Genomic DNA, 15,882 nt, shown 5'->3' on the forward strand with positions numbered 1-15,882 from the left:
TTAATGAGTAATCATAAGTATAACAGTATGGCTCGGGCTGAATGGGAGGCCAGGCTGTTTGATGTGATCTACCCTCTGCCAAGAAGCTGACTGGAAGAAGCAGCCTCCGCTAACACGGAGGTTATTGCCCTGCTGTATGTGTTTCCAGGGCAGAGCTCCTGTAAGCGGCGGCTGTTGCTGTTAGATGAACACACACACACACACACACACACACACACACACACACACACACACACATTGAATTTTCTCTAGAAACCCTGTAAACACTCTAACTGAGATCCTGAGTGAGAAGATGTGCAGGAGATGTCCTGGAGGACCGGAACCAGTTCACCCATCAAATATTGTTAAGAAATTCAAATTTAAATTAACTTTAATTTACGTTACCATTATTTTGACTCCTCCTAGCTCTACTTCTACTGTGGGTCATTTATGAACTGAGCTTACATGTCCTCTTGACCAGTGGATAAGCATCATATCCTCTAAACTACTAGCAATCAAATAAAAGTTTCCATCAGACAGTTGTGCTTTTTAAATTCAGCCCAAGAAAAAATGCACAAGTTGTTAATGTAAACTGATTTATCAGAAACTGCAGCTAATTTATTGTTAAGTGCCTATTTCCCAATGAAATGTTACCCCCGTTTTGTTGCTAGGCGACATCTGGTTGGCATAGTAATGATAACAGGAGCAAAGGGAAAAGTGCTGTGACGTAGTTTATAGAGCGACAAAGTCCCCATCAGGAGGAGGTTGGGGTGGATGGATAGGACAACAAAAAACAGGAATATGACAGAGCGGTGTTCAATTCCCATGTGACAGTAGCAGCTTATGTTGTTTCAATTATCCATGACCGATTGTTGTTATTATTGTAACCATGACAACAAAGATCGTCTGATGTTGAGGAAGTACTTATTTTAACCCAAATCACCATCTTTCTTAAACATAACCAAGCCATAACCATTATTATAGTAACCATGGTGGCAGAGGTAGGTATGCTGCTCAGTAATAAACACACATTCTGTGTGTTTATTACTGTAACCATGACAACCAAGGTCACTGCCACTGTAGGGTCGTATCAGAAGGTTGAAAAAAAGAACCTGTATGTACCTGTATGTTCTGGTTGGAGGACTGGTTGGCCTTTTGTACACATACTGTACCTTAACCCTAACCCTCACCACAACTTGCCTAACCCTAACCATAACCCAACCCTATGGTTGGTCTGGCCATACATAACTCAACAGTCAACAGCCAATCAGAAGAGAGGCACAGAGACTGACACAAAATCCTCTGTCCTTACTTAGAGCTCCAGAGAGAGGAGACATGAAACTATACTGAGATGGCTTTGCCACTTAAAACCACTAATATAACTTCTTATAGATGTCAATACTTCAAAATGAAACACCCGCAAAGTAAGCAACCTTCAAATAACTTGCAAGGTGTATGCTACCACCAATATTTTATGCTATTACTGTAGAGATTTTTGTCAGTTTTGAGCATAAGTTTCTTTTTGCTCTGAAGCAAAAGAAATTGTTGAACTGTGACTTTTCCTTCCTTTTTCTTTTTTTTGGCATTATCTTGAAAATCAGCATATTTGAAATATTTGCTCTTCATTTTCTCTCTGTTGCGAAAAAAAGACAACATCTGGAAAACATATCATCCACTTCCTTTTGCTTTGTCACATAGTAACTGCAACCATGGCAACAGGGTCTGGGTGACGGCAGCGTTCAACAGGAGTTCAGTTACGTTTCTGCTGAGAGGCGGTGAAATAAAAGCCGAGCGGAGATGAAAGGAAGCCGCGTCCTAAGTTGATTCATCAATAGATCTTTTACTGAAAAGGAAACTGGGCTTCATCTCCTGCCACTGTCTGCAGTGTGCTCCAAAATCCAGATAAAATGAAGTTGCAATCCCTCTGTAGTGTGTCTGCTCGTGCTGTCATCACAGCGAGTGATAGCCTGGTCAGATCTCTGTCTGACAGCCATCTTAAATCCACTCAGAGATCTCAGGGGGCCAGTTTTCTGCATAGTCAATGTGCTCACAGCTCCTTCAGCCCACACAGTCGCCATGGCAACCTTGGACCACCTCTGGCTTCTAGTGCATCTGTCAGTCAGTACCCAGCCCCCCATGCACACACAAACACACTGCCATCTTGCTTCTTTGTAGCATGATGGTGTGTTGCAAGCAAATTGAAATCACAGACATAACACACGGCAGATTGAATAAATCTTAAATTCATCCTTGTGGATTTTTACTCCACCGTTTTGTCTCCTTGCCAACACCACATGCAGCAGAGTGGAGGCAAGAAGAACGCTGAGATGGCAATGCAGAAGCTCCATTCGTTTTTCACAGTTTTTATCTGAAGAGGGCAGCCTTGAGCCTTTTCTCGTGCCGCCCTGTTGACACTTCCTCACCACAGAAAAATCCACGCAAACCTGCTGTGTCACAACCCACACTATGAATGCAGGACCACCCATCCAGCACTAAAAGTCCCTGGCTGGGATTTAAACCTTACTGACCCCCACCCCCACCCGTCAAATCTACAGCAGAAAAAAAAAAGCACTCTGTGTGTGGATGTGTTGGCATGCGTGCATGCATGCGTGTGCGCAGCAGCGAGAAGGGGAAGGAAAGCAGAGGAGGAGGAGGAGGAAGAAGAGGAGGAGGACAGAGAGCAGCTGAGTGGTGCAGCTCTCTCATCATTGAGTAATGTTTTGCACAGTTTTTCTTTTTCCCTTTCAGAAAAGAGTGAAACAACATTGTGCGTTCAGCTGCACCCAATCTGTCTATTCACTTCTCGCCTTCTTCTCTTTTTCATTGGAGATCTCTCTCTTTTGTCACCCTAAAACCCTCCCTGCCCGTCTAAAGTCCCCTTTTGCCCTCCAGCCCCACCCCTCTAAGCCCTTCTGATGTCCCCACACTTCTAAAAAGGCAGCGCGAGGAGGAGGGAGAGTCCACAGGAGGATGAGGAGGAGGAGTGTGGGGCATGTTGGGGGAGGGGCGTAGTACTGTTGTAATCTGCAATTGCTACAGTCTGGAGCCTTGCTACGCTGTCACCATCCCAAATTGATTTAACCATCAATGGCAGCAACCATTCGGGTGTTGCTGGCGCTCTGGCCATGGCTGCCCAAATGCAGCTGAATGTGCACTGAAGCCCCCTTTTGCTCTCTTTCCCACCATCGGGTATCAAAGGCTATTGTGTCCAGTGAAAGTAGAAGGGTCACCCATTTATCCCTCTGGGGGTCAACCACGAGCTGAGACAGAGTGGAAAGTGAAATAGCAGAGGAAGGAGGGTGGTGAGGAGGAGGAGGAGAAGGAAGAGGTCTCTTGTGAAGTAAAAACCAGGACAGAGCTCTTTAAGTTGTCTGTACAGGAGGAGACAAGTATGTGTGTGTGGCCCCTGATGTCAGTGGAGTCTGAGGCATCTGTGTGTTGTTATCACTGGGGATGGATGTTCCTGTTTGGGCCACAGCTTTCTCCCCACAACCCGCTCCCTCCCCAGAGCTGTGTTTATCACGGCTGGAGTCAGCCCAAGAAAGTAGATTCTGTTTTTCACGACTGAATAACTGCAGTTGTTTTTCCTGCATCATGATTCCTGTGTGCAGCCCAAGAAATAAAATAAACACTGAAAACCCTCATGCACAGGCAGAGTTTCAGTGGTTTGCCATACAGATGCCAAGTAAGGATCACATGACCTGCCTCCAAAACTGGACAATTGCTGGTGTCAAGTGGCTCCAATTGCAGCCATCTTTTTTTTAAATTTATTTTTTTGCTTATGTGCAGCTCAGGTCTGACCTCCAGCTTCACTTTTGTTTGGCTGGAGTGAAGGGAGGAACATGACAATGAATATTCTTTCTACAATAAATAACAAAGTAATAGCACAGTAAATAAAAACCATTGCAGTGTGTGATGCTTGATGTTTACAGAAAGGAGGGCGGGTAATTTGAATAATGCGATTAGGGATGAGGTAATACTACACTGCCCCTCCTGTGTTGGGTCCACTGTTGCGCAGTGCAGGATTAACACAGATGTGTTTTTTCCACTTGTGAGCAGTGGTTAGAAGCAAAAGCTGACAGGCTTTTTGCATTGAGAGCAGATTTGTTGAAATGCTTAAACTACTTATGCTTAAAGGGTCTGTACACATAATTTTCACACTTGCCTCACACTTAGAGCCACATAGAGATTTCTGCCTTTACCCTCCACAGTGGAGGTGAATAGACTTAAAAAGCAACATCTCTTTTAAAAGTTTTGTTTTCAGAGGGACTATTTCTTCAGTAGAAGGTAATGAGCTCTGTGGACTATTGACATTATATATATATATTTTATATGTACACACATTGTATACATTGTATCAATCATCATTGTATCAATCTGGCTAAGAGCTGCTGAGTGCTGCTATGCTATCTGGAAAAAACGATGAGACTGTGAGCACCATAAATCATTCTCCATTCACCTTCATCCTAATTTAACGAGAAAACTCAAACAGATCTAAAAACCAAGTCAAATAAAACCAAAACTATCTGCATAACCAACCACCAACATTTTTATCCAAAAAGGAATAACACAAAAGTGAGCTGATACAGAATGAAACAGATACAGAATGAAATAAAGTACAACTTCAGAACATTGTCAGCAATTTGCCATCAGCGCAGTCAACAATGTTTTATTATTGTCACAGTAATTTAAATCAACATCAACAGGCAGGGCTTCTTGGCACAGCAAGATGTTTTGACATTTTACGCTTCTGCAAGTGTGCCAACAGTGGGATCCAAGCGATGCAGCTCCCCGTCCAATCAGATCACTGCTGTGGGGCTCAGACAGAGGTGACTCAAATTCTGCCAACAATGGCACTGGAGTCCACGATAATGCTCCATGTAACTGCTCAGGCACCGATGTGTATTGTCGGCTGTGTGGGGAGACTCTGGGGAGCGACTGAAACACCACATTATTCCATGCACTGGCTTGTATCCTGGACGTCTGGAGAAGCTGTTTTTCACTCTGTGGCAAGTTTCAGGTTTATGTGCAGGGCTGTTACTCTATCTGCTAATTGTCCAGGAAGAGCTCCACTGGAAGAATAATGTGAGATGGAGTGTTGAAGCTTTAAACGTAGCAGAGGGGAAGCAGAGAATCCCTCCACCTCTAAAGCAGCCTCGGGGCGATAGCAATTATGCGTAAAATATCTTTGGGTTGATTCATGTGCCAGAATACAGATGAGGCTGGCTTTCACATTCCTCTCCTCTACAAAGAGAGTATCACTCCCCTGTCACCCAGAAAAGGGTCGCTGCACTTGCTCCCTTTATTTCAGTTTTGCTCCGGACGTTTCCATGGTAACCTAAATACTATTCAGTCCCTGCAAGCAAAGCAGCCCTTGCAGGTGGCTCTGCTTTAAAGCAAAGAATGCCACAAGCGCAGCTCCTCCAAAACAAATGTTAAGTGAGGCCCCCCGCTTGGAATTCGTCAGTCTCAGATGCCAGATAATTCCTGTCAATTCAAAGCTTGGAGATAAAGATAAACAAGCCGGATCTTTTGGCAGAGTCATGATTTATTTCAGATGGGGAGCGCTTGATGAGGCCGTCTATACAAAGACGGGAGGTCGTTTTACAGAATGGAGGTTTACTTAATGACACATTTGATTTTTGCTCACTCAAACAGCACCCAGTCTGATGTGATGGGGGAGGGGAGCACTGGAGTAATAACACTGATGTAACATGAGTGTATTTCTATGGTGAGCTTGTCGCTGAGTAACCAGTTTCCCTGGCAACCCTCTCCTTCCCACTTCCCACCACAGCTACTCCCCTGCCACTCTCTCTCCCTCTCCCCTTCAGCACTGTGTGATCTCCATGATGGGAGGAGGATATTAAAGTGTTCTTATCAAGGCTTCAGATAACAACGAGGCCGGCACAAACCACGCTCCCACACAGGTCCAGATAAATAACATGGGCCCGGTGTCATCCGCCATATGGTCCTGAGTGGCTCTCAGGAGACTCTGGCCCGTGTTGTGTCACTGACTGAGCTAATGGCTCTTCTCAGACAAATGAGACCTGAGCTGGATGGTGGACGACGCTCTGCTCAGCTCCACAGGGAGCCTCAATTATAGAGAAACGATGCATAAGTTGTCAGTACATGCACAGTTTGCTATGTTTTCATAGTCACAGTTTTCATATTCATACATATTTTTTATATTTTACTATCTAAATGTTCATAATAAATAATAAATAATAAATAAAAGGATGAAATAGTTGTTACAACTACAGTTATAGGTATTTCATATACATGTATTTTGTCTCTTTATGCCCCTTTGATCTGATTTTGAAGGTCCTATATTGTATAAAAGTAGATTTCCATGTGTTTCTGATTATAAAGCAGGTCTAGGTTCTATATTAATACTGTGAAAGTATCAAAGCCTCAGTCCACAGAGAAATGCACACAGCCTGTATTCAGAAACTGAGCCTTAAAACCAGCCGTCAGGACTTCTGGAACTTTGTGATGTCACAACAAAGCAGTCACTGCCCAAAGCCATGCCCCAAGCCCCGCCCACCTGAACCCACCATCCAGCCTTGCAGGATTTCGTTTCTCTGAGTGTTTACCTCAAATGTGATATATTTTTATTCAATCACTCAGAAAACAGTCAGGCAATCGGAACAGAGGCTCAGAGTCTTTCCTCTGACTCCTTCTTCTATATGACCATGAAGACAGTGTCAGGCAGAGATTTGGATGTGTTATGCTAGTAGTGGCTACTGTAGCCTTGCAAGCCTCAAGCAGAGATGAGGAGTGGGCTACAGAGGAATGGTATGCTCACTTCTTTCTAATTTCATTTCAACCCCGATTTATTTTTCATTTTCAAACCTACAGTTTGATTTTTAGAAACATTTTCTTCTGTGTTAGTTTACATAATCTATGGGTAGTCAAGTGGTTAGGACGCGTACCATGTTGAGTGTAAGACGCTCTTGGCAGGCAGTCGCTGGTTCGACTCCTGACCGGTCTGATTCTTTCCTGTATGTCATTCCGCTCTCTCTACCCCCTTTCCTGTCAGTCTCCACTTGTCTATAATAAAGGCATAGAAGGGCCAAAAAAATGATAAATAAATAAAAAAAGATTACATAATCTAACATTTTTGGATTTTGAATGATCTATTTCTGGCCCAGAACACTCTCCTGTTCCCATGAACACATACTCATGGGAGGGACAGTAGATTCCTTCATGAGTCAATATTTGACAACTCAATAAATAATGTACAAGATGAAATGAGAATATATTATAATTACTAAAGCCATTTCATTCAATTTTGCAGTGTCTATTTATGATTCTGATTTATGACAGATGCACAACTGTGTTTCTATGCTTTGCTGCGATCAACAGTGCCACACATCATCAAGTGTGTGTCTGTGGCCTGAGAATGCTCCGCTTGTTGTTCACACACAGCGATATGTCTCCTTTATGTTGTGGTGTAATTAAGAGCGGGGATTACAAGGACGTTCTTCATCATTGCAGACAAGTGTGTCTGTGCCATGAAATAGCTTTCTTGTTCCTGGACTGAAAAGAGTGTTTGGCTGTGAGTGATTCCTGTTTCACTATGTGTCTGTGCTAATTGGGGGGGGGGGGGGGGTCATCATATTAATCACAGCAGATTCCAACCAAGGTCAATGCTGATCCTGTCAATGTGATACATGAAGGGTACATTACATTTTACACCACATTAATATAACAGTGCTATACATAACAATTTTAACTACGCAGTCATAAGCTATTTTGTATTATCACTCTTTCTCTGTTGTCTTATGCCGACCTCATTGCCTGCAAAATACATGTATATGCAGATAATTTGCTTTGTTAAATTAGTCTTGGGGGAATTAGACATCCAGTGACACACACTGCACGGAAATCACATTTAGAGGGAGAAGGTGAACGGTTGGGGGAACAAAGCAGAAGTATCTGAAACTGGGGACTAAGGTTTGTTTCCTCATCCCCGGTGTTGTTAGCTTCTGACCACTAAAACACTTGGATAAAAGAAATATATCAACATTCTGACTTTGTAAAATGAGATGATTAATCTCAAGCTACTGGTCATTAATAGTTGAAATAAAGCTAAAGGTTTTTCATTGGCAGGAGGCCACTGCATTATGGAAACATTCTGACGCTGATGTGACAACAGATGAAAACCTTCAACCACACAGAGCTATGTTCTGGATTACCACAGGCTGGGCTGTTGTCAAGTTCAAACGGAAAGAGGTTTTAAATTTAACAGCCACGTTCATCTGGTTGATACTAGGAAACTGTGAAGTTGACAAATCCTGCATCTCACTGAACAACTGCCCCTATTATTACTTGAACTACATATCATGGCATTGCTACACTTTGATACTGATAAATCCTAATCTGTCAGACTGAAAACTGGGACTTTCTAATGGAACAATTTGCTGCTATGATTTCTCTTGTTTAGGCATAATTATTATTTCCTGCCATATGCTATAGTTTTCATATTATCAAAAGAACAAAAAAAAAAAAAAAAAATACAAATAAACCTCTGAACTGGTGTTTAGTGGAAACATGAAATACAACAATAATCACACCCTCCCTGCAATATCATTATATTTAGGCTGGACTGTATTAATATATTTGATTTTAGATATATCATATCATATCAGGGTATTAACTGGAACTTGAGCCACCTTGTTTGTCTCTCTGATTTGTGATTCCTCACAATGCGCTCATGTTACACTTCAATATTTATCTACTTGTTTCATGTTTCATGGTGTTTCCCTCCTTTTGTTCCCTTTCATGTACAAAATGTTCTGGAGTGAGAATAACACAAACATATCCATATGTATATGGAAAATAACAGCTGTAATAAGGGATTTTGAGAAAGGATAATAATGTGCTTAAATTTACGAAATGAAATAAAAAGTTTCACTCAACAGGTTTTATAATCTCAAGTCATCTTAAAAACTGAACACATCCTGTTCTCTTTCTTTCCCTCTTCTATCTCACCTTCCCCTCTTTTTCTCTACTTGGCTGAGTAGCGTCATGTGACCAGTGCCGTAAAGGCAAGAAAAGCTGCACTGGTTAAAATAGAAACACTCCCTCAAAATTCAATTATTCTCAGTAATTTATCAGTTGTATGTTTGAGTTCAGATAAGATGGCGTCTGGTCCGGATCTGGACCATGGTCTGCTCGTTAGTGAACTCTGGTTTAGATAGATAATTTATTTTTTCTAGATGCTATAATGTGAGATGCTCATAGCTGACTGCATATTACCACTATGACAAGTAGAATTTATATAGGCTATGTACTGCATGTTGTGCTGTGTCATATTCTGTGCTAGTCTATTGCCATAATTGTGAGAAAGCCATTATAGTTTGCTTTGCAATGGCAAAGCTGGGATGCTATGATTGTGGACACCCCTACAACCACACACGAAAAATACCATGCGTTGTTGGCAGGATTTGAACCTGCGCAGGGAGACCCCAATGGATTTCTAGTCCATCGCCTTAACCACTCGGCCACAACAACTGCATGTCTGTGTTTTATTGTCCACTTGCATCAACATTTATGCATCATGATCATAACTAGAAGACTTCTGGTCCTGAGAGTAACTATTTTGTGTACACAGCGTATTATAGACAAATCACAGGAGCTGAGGTTGAAATTACATAATGACCCCCAAAAATACACACCCCTGGAAAAATGTACGCAGTTTGCATTTACACAGCCAAAATGATAAAAAAATCAAAAATGAAAAGGGATTGAACCCCCTGGAGCATGCAAAGCAGACGACCTATCATTGTTGATACCCAACTACAACAGCACATGAAAACATACCAACGTTGTTGGCAGGATTCAAACCTGCACAGGGAGACCCCAATGGATTTCTAGTCCATCGCCTTAACCACTCAGCCACAACAACTACACACCTTGTGTGTATTGTCTGCCTGCATCAGTCAACATTTACACATCTCATCATAACTGTAGAAAACTTAAACTCAGAATAAAGACAAAGCGTATAATGGTGACAGTACAGAGAAAGGCAAGAAAGAAAGAAAGAAAGAGTTTTCTCACTTCTAGAATGACTAATCTCAACGTGCACATTAAATGCATTATTCTGCTTTGGTTCAGGTTTGAAGAATCAAGGTAGATCCAATGAATAAACATATATATGGTATTTCACCTTAGGGTCCTGATGAAGATGATGCCACCTGTGTGTATCAGGTATTTCTAACAGGAAACCCAAGAGTTTGACACTGAAATGGATCTGCAATGGCTGGGAATCAAAACCAGGTTAACTGCTTGGAAGGCAGCTATGCTCACCACTGTACCACCATCGCATGGACAACATGGAATGTCATGGAATTTTTCTGTTGAGCCAGCAGTTTTCATTAGTGGAGAAACTTGGGAGTGGAGGAATTTAGACCTCGATATTGAGTTGTACCACGGTGCATCTTGATTAATACAAAGCTACAGAGTGATTAAGTCAAACATTGTTGAGTGTCACTTTGGTGTGTATCAGGGCAGCTATGACCAAACTGGGTTCCATAAGCTCAGTCAGTGAGAAGTTCTCTTATCTTTATTACTCATTTAGCTGCCTAATGTTTGACAGCTCACCATGGTTTGTGTGGAAGAACTTCAATGACAGGCTTGGTCTTGGGTTGGGTTTGGGTCTCTACATGTGGCAGTACCAATAAGTTCAGTTGGGTCAGGTCTGAAAGGCTAACTCAGGCTAACTAGGTCCAGGCTCCAGTTGTGAATACACACACTTGAGATTGATATTGATCTTCTCTCCTCACTATGTGAGAGACAGAAGAAGTATTCGACTGAGGTCAGGAAACCACTGTGGTTTGGTTTAAATACAGGAACAGTTAATGTGTCATGTGTTCCAATATTTAACTAAGACCACAATCTTCCCCAAACCTTAGCCATGTGCTTTGGGACTAAACATAACCATAAAAATGTTAATCATGCTGAGCATCTAGGGGCTGCTACTGGAACAAAACAAATATCTTGACAACAAACATTTTTCACTTCATTAGTCGATATAAATATTTCTGTTATGCTGATAAAAACTGTCATCCAGGAAAGATCATGTTTACTACAAGACTACTAGCTAATGCAATTTGGAAGTGTATAAATGTACTGCTTGATAATGTACAATTAACACTGAACTGAGGCCGTCCCAAAGTGCCAAAAACTCCTGTGTTATCACCCAGTTAGGAAAGTCTGTTGAAGTTTGCCAGCTTTTTCTCCTCTGTGACTGTTGCGATAAGTGGAGACACTGATTTCTTCCTGATGATCCTGTGGAAACATGGTGCACCCCTCAGAGCGCTGTTTTGATTAAAGCACCGGCTGCTCCTCGGGAGCCAGGCAGAAACGAGAAGTTCTGATTAATTTATTCTGGTTTTGGAATGACTCCCAACACAACTCCCACTGAACAGGCAGAGAATTACCCTCAGGCCTTCAGATCAATAGGGGAACTCCTTGACAAACAAGTACGTGGGTTATTTTCTGTCCATTTTCTTCTTTCGTTTTTCTTCCACCAGAATCTCAAGAAGTAAAATCAGGGTTTCTTCACTGTTGAGGTTGATCAGGGCTTTGATTGAAACATCACTTGTTTTTAACTTCTAATAGGCTTTAGATATTTGGATCTTCATTGGTTCAAATAGTTAATATTCTGATGGTCAAACAATCCCTGGATAACCATGCTGTGTATGTAGTGGTTTCTGGAGCTCTGATGGAGGAGGTCTGATGTTTCACCAGTGACATGAAATACAATCTGGGAAATCCACTAAAATAAAATATCCATGAATTTGAAGGTTTACCCGCTGTCAAAACACCGCACAGCAGTTTATAATTCTTTGACACAGAATTTTACAACTCTGGAAAGTTATTACAGCGTCTTTGATCACAACTATAACAAGATTAACAGTAGAAATACAACAGTAATGTGTGCTTGCATGTATTTGACCATGGCAGCACATTGCTACATAAATGCATGAAGTGGCAGGCAGTAAAAACTGAGCTTAAGTTCACCTTCAGACTGACAAAGTAATGTAATGTAATTAAACCTGCATTGGAGGTTCAATCTGAGTCAGTCAACCCACGTTAGCCAACCCTCCTTCATGATGCTCCTCTCGACCAGGGTTGGACTCAGGTTGGATGCTTGGGGGAGGTGGGGACAATGCTAATGTCAGCAGATCAACATGTCACAACTGCTAAACTAACATGGTTAAGATAGCAAACATTACCTTGTAAACCCTGGCATTTAAATATTACCTGTTTGCAAGCTAACATTTTATCAGAAACACAAAACAGAAGTATTGTTTAGGGATGTTATTAGTTTTGCAGTATTTGGTGATAAACAGACAGGGTGGACAAACTTTCATGGCAATACATCCATATTTCACTCATAACCAAAAATGTCACCCTCATGCTAATACAAGCAGAAAACTCAGGGGATCACCAAAGTCATTAGGATTCAACTTCTGGGAACCATGAATGTCTGAACACAGTTTTATGGCAATCCATCCAAAACTAGTTTTTTTAGTTTTGACCACGGAGCAACCTGAATAATGAAGCTAACGCTGTGCCAAGTGCCAAAAACTGCAGTTTGTCAAATTGCCACTTGAGTCTGGCTCCAACAGTGAGTCAGTCCCCATAGACTCCCATGTTAAAATGTCCAACTTTACAGCACAAATAAACATGTTTACCAATTTTTATATAACTCACCTGTTTATATTTTATGAAGACTTAAAGGTATGCCAAGTTATTAGGGGCATGGCCTCTTTGAGTGACAGGTGGGGGAGTGTATTGCCACAAACCAGCATACACCAAATTATTGGCTCCACACACGTCCCACCCCTTTTTGGATTAGCCGGGAGTTAGGCGGAGTCAGGCACTGCCAAGATGGCGATGTTGGAGCAGCCAACTTTGAACCTCAAAACCTGTGGGTGAAGTCCCAGTTCATCAAGCTGGATACATGATCGTCATTTTGAGCAACTAAAGGCACAAGAAATGACAGAAAAATCAAAAGTGAGTAAAGTTTTCACTGCTGCTGTTTAGTGACAGTTTGTACTGTCAGTGGCCGTTGATGATTGTTTGGTAACCTATCATATAAGTGAGGGTAGAGTCTATGGAGCGATGAATCTTCTGTTACCTCACCATATGTTACTGAACGGCTTAATGAATTTTTACGTACAAAACATCCTGGATGAATTTAATTTTATGCTGGACATCCTTCCTGTGGCACTCTGATGGAGATTCAGTGGAGGGTTGGTAAGTGGGGGGTGTTGGAACAAATTGAGGAACACACATATTCTGTCAAGTAGGTTTTGCACAAAACCAATCATTCAAAAATCAACAAAACCAGCAGTTCGGAGTAACTATTTATCCACTTAGAAAATTACTCAAATATATCTGGCATAAGAGGAGCTGGAGCAGGGGATGATGATTTTAGACGTGGTTTCCTGGTTTGGTTTTTACAAGACAAATCCTGGATTGAATGCAACAGTAGAATAAAGAATTGTGTGGCTGAGCAGCAGTCTTGTGGCTGCATATGACACTGTCAGAAAATGAATCTTTGGTAATTTATTACTTTCAACTTTGTGATACATGAAGGGGTTTTAAGGGAGGATACAAGGCCACAACAGTCCGGTTGCTTAAAAATGTCTGTGGCCTGAGCTGGTGGAGGGAACCAAGCAGCCGAACCTTTAAGCATAAAAAGTTTCCCGTCCTAAGTTTTAACATTTTATCTCACACGTTTTTATCTTTAGGCTAAACTAAGATAAAGAAAAAAAGTGCATACATATAGTGAATCGCAACAGGTGACCAACAAAGCCCCAGCCTCTCTGCATATCTCCACAGATAAGGTGAACCAGCGTGTTCATCACCCTGGAGAATCAGTTAGAGACACTTTACAAAAGCTTGCTTGTCCTGCGGTTGATCCAAGAGTGCAGCTGGGATCCATGATTTACAGCGGCTGCACCCACAAGTCCTTGCAGCGCTCATCACACAGCAGTGGAAGACATTGATGGTCTCAGCTCAGACCGGAGCTGGGGGGGATTACTGAATGGAATATGGAAGGAACACATAAAGGTCCAACCATGAAACCCATAGAACAACTGGCTGAGAGGAGATTTTGGACTTTAAAGGTCCGTCTACTTTGAGCAGATTGAAGAAGTGATAAAACCAAATATTAGAATACTTTCAACTGCACAATGTCTGACCACAGATAGATTTAAGGTCAGTGATTTATTGATGTGAACCTTAATAATGTCCTATTCATGATCTTTATGACCCGTAAAATCTAAATGCAGTGCAAATGATTGCAGTTTTTATATCAACCCCTCTCTTTCTAGTGTTTTAGATCAGACTTGATACTTGGACCTGCTGCTCACTGTGACACGCGACAAGACTTGTCTTTTTCTGTGACTTAACAGCAAACCATTCAAGCTCGTCATGACATTTCAATGGTAAGCATTCAGACCTGAAAGATTTTCATCTTGACTTGTTATTTGCTACTGAGGCCTCTGACTAGTTATCAAGGTCTTAAGACTTAGAGCTGGGTTTATATATCAACATCAATTAGCCACATGCCCAGGCTTCAAAGCTTAGCTATAGGCTATGGGTTAGCTAACATACACTTTCTCAAAAACAAAACTACATGAGGCTACAGCAATGACAGAGACACCACATGGAGACAAAAAGTAAGAATAGTCAGTTTGTGCTGCTTGTGTTTTCTCCAGTGAAGTTTACAGTTAATACAACATGAAGTAAGACACACTAGAAGGTGCCACTACACTTGTTGTTGAACATTTGGTACAGATGGAGGCTTGGTAATGCAGTGACTATTTACAGGGTTATAGTCACAGGGTTCATGTACAAGCATGTTACCTTGGTTGGTAACTGGTCTGTAAGTTGACATAGTGACACGCACCTGTACCAGTGTCTCCTGATTAGCTGCCAGACCAGTCAGCACCTCTCCAGCAACACAGCGAATATGGTCCATAGTATCTGTGTCTCAATTCAGGGCTGCATCCTTCAAAGGCTGCATTATAAGACCACAACAGCGCAAAGGTTGTCCCACTTTAAAGGCTCCTTCGTGTGGCTGAGAATTATGTCCTTCATTTCCTGCACTATCAAGGATCCAATGGGTGGATCCCTAGGGGCCCAAACTATCCCAAGATTCATTGCGCGCCAGTGATGAATTACTTTTCAAAAGGAGAACAAGGAGCAAATAAAACAGCAGCAAAAGATAAATAGGAAATCTTACGAAGACAAGACCATCTCATTTCGCCTTTGCAGTCTACGTGGTTGTAGGAGGCAACACCTTTGTACAACACATCTTCAGAAGCATTCAGCCCCTGAATTGGCTTGCAGCATGGCTAAGGGTAGCGACTGTCTTGTTGTGACATCATAAAGTTCCAGAAGTCCTGACAGCTTGTTTTAAGGCTCAGTTTCTGAATACAGGCTGTGTGCATTTCTCTGTGGACTGAGGCTTTGATCCTTTCACAGTATTAATATAGAACCTAGACCTGCTTTATAATCACAAACACATGGACATCTACCTTTATACAATTTGGGACCTTTAAGATCTGCACAAGATAATAAGATAAGACAATAAATACTTTATTTATCCCTATAGGGAAATTCACATGACTTACTATATACTGATGGTGGTGACTTCATTCACATGGACTGATTTTGTTCCAGATCATCGCTGCTTTAAATGCTTGTGAATCTGGGGCCTTTTCTCTGATGGACATGAGACTTGACAAAGGATGTAAAAACAGCTCGGCTTCAGATAAGTAAATAACACATTTCGCATCATTTCACTGAAGGACTCTAAGCAATATAAACATTGACTTGTGTGACCTTGAGTAAGAAGCATTCAGTTTTCTGTGACAAACA

At 41.7% G+C, this 15,882-nt stretch overlaps 3 non-coding genes across 3 annotated transcripts; all 3 read right to left on the minus strand.

Annotated features, from left to right (window-relative positions):
• Positions 1 to 9,413: 9,413 nt before the first annotated feature.
• trnas-aga (transfer RNA serine (anticodon AGA)) lies at positions 9,414 to 9,495 on the minus strand. The gene has a single exon. It is a non-coding gene; the product is annotated as a tRNA-Ser (tRNA).
• A 312-nt stretch (positions 9,496 to 9,807) lies between these two features.
• On the minus strand, positions 9,808 to 9,889 carry trnas-aga (transfer RNA serine (anticodon AGA)). Its single transcript has one exon. It is a non-coding gene; the product is annotated as a tRNA-Ser (tRNA).
• Positions 9,890 to 10,235: 346 nt separating this feature from the next.
• trnag-ucc (transfer RNA glycine (anticodon UCC)) lies at positions 10,236 to 10,307 on the minus strand. The gene has a single exon. It is a non-coding gene; the product is annotated as a tRNA-Gly (tRNA).
• Between the last annotated feature and the right edge of the window lie 5,575 nt (positions 10,308 to 15,882).

The sequence above is a fragment of the Trachinotus anak genome, unplaced genomic scaffold, assembly GCF_046630095.1.
Source record: "Trachinotus anak isolate AG129_WGS33_773 ecotype Australia unplaced genomic scaffold, CSIRO_AGI_Tana_v1 ptg000005l, whole genome shotgun sequence".
In the NCBI taxonomy this organism is placed as follows: Eukaryota; Metazoa; Chordata; class Actinopteri; order Carangiformes; family Carangidae; genus Trachinotus; species Trachinotus anak.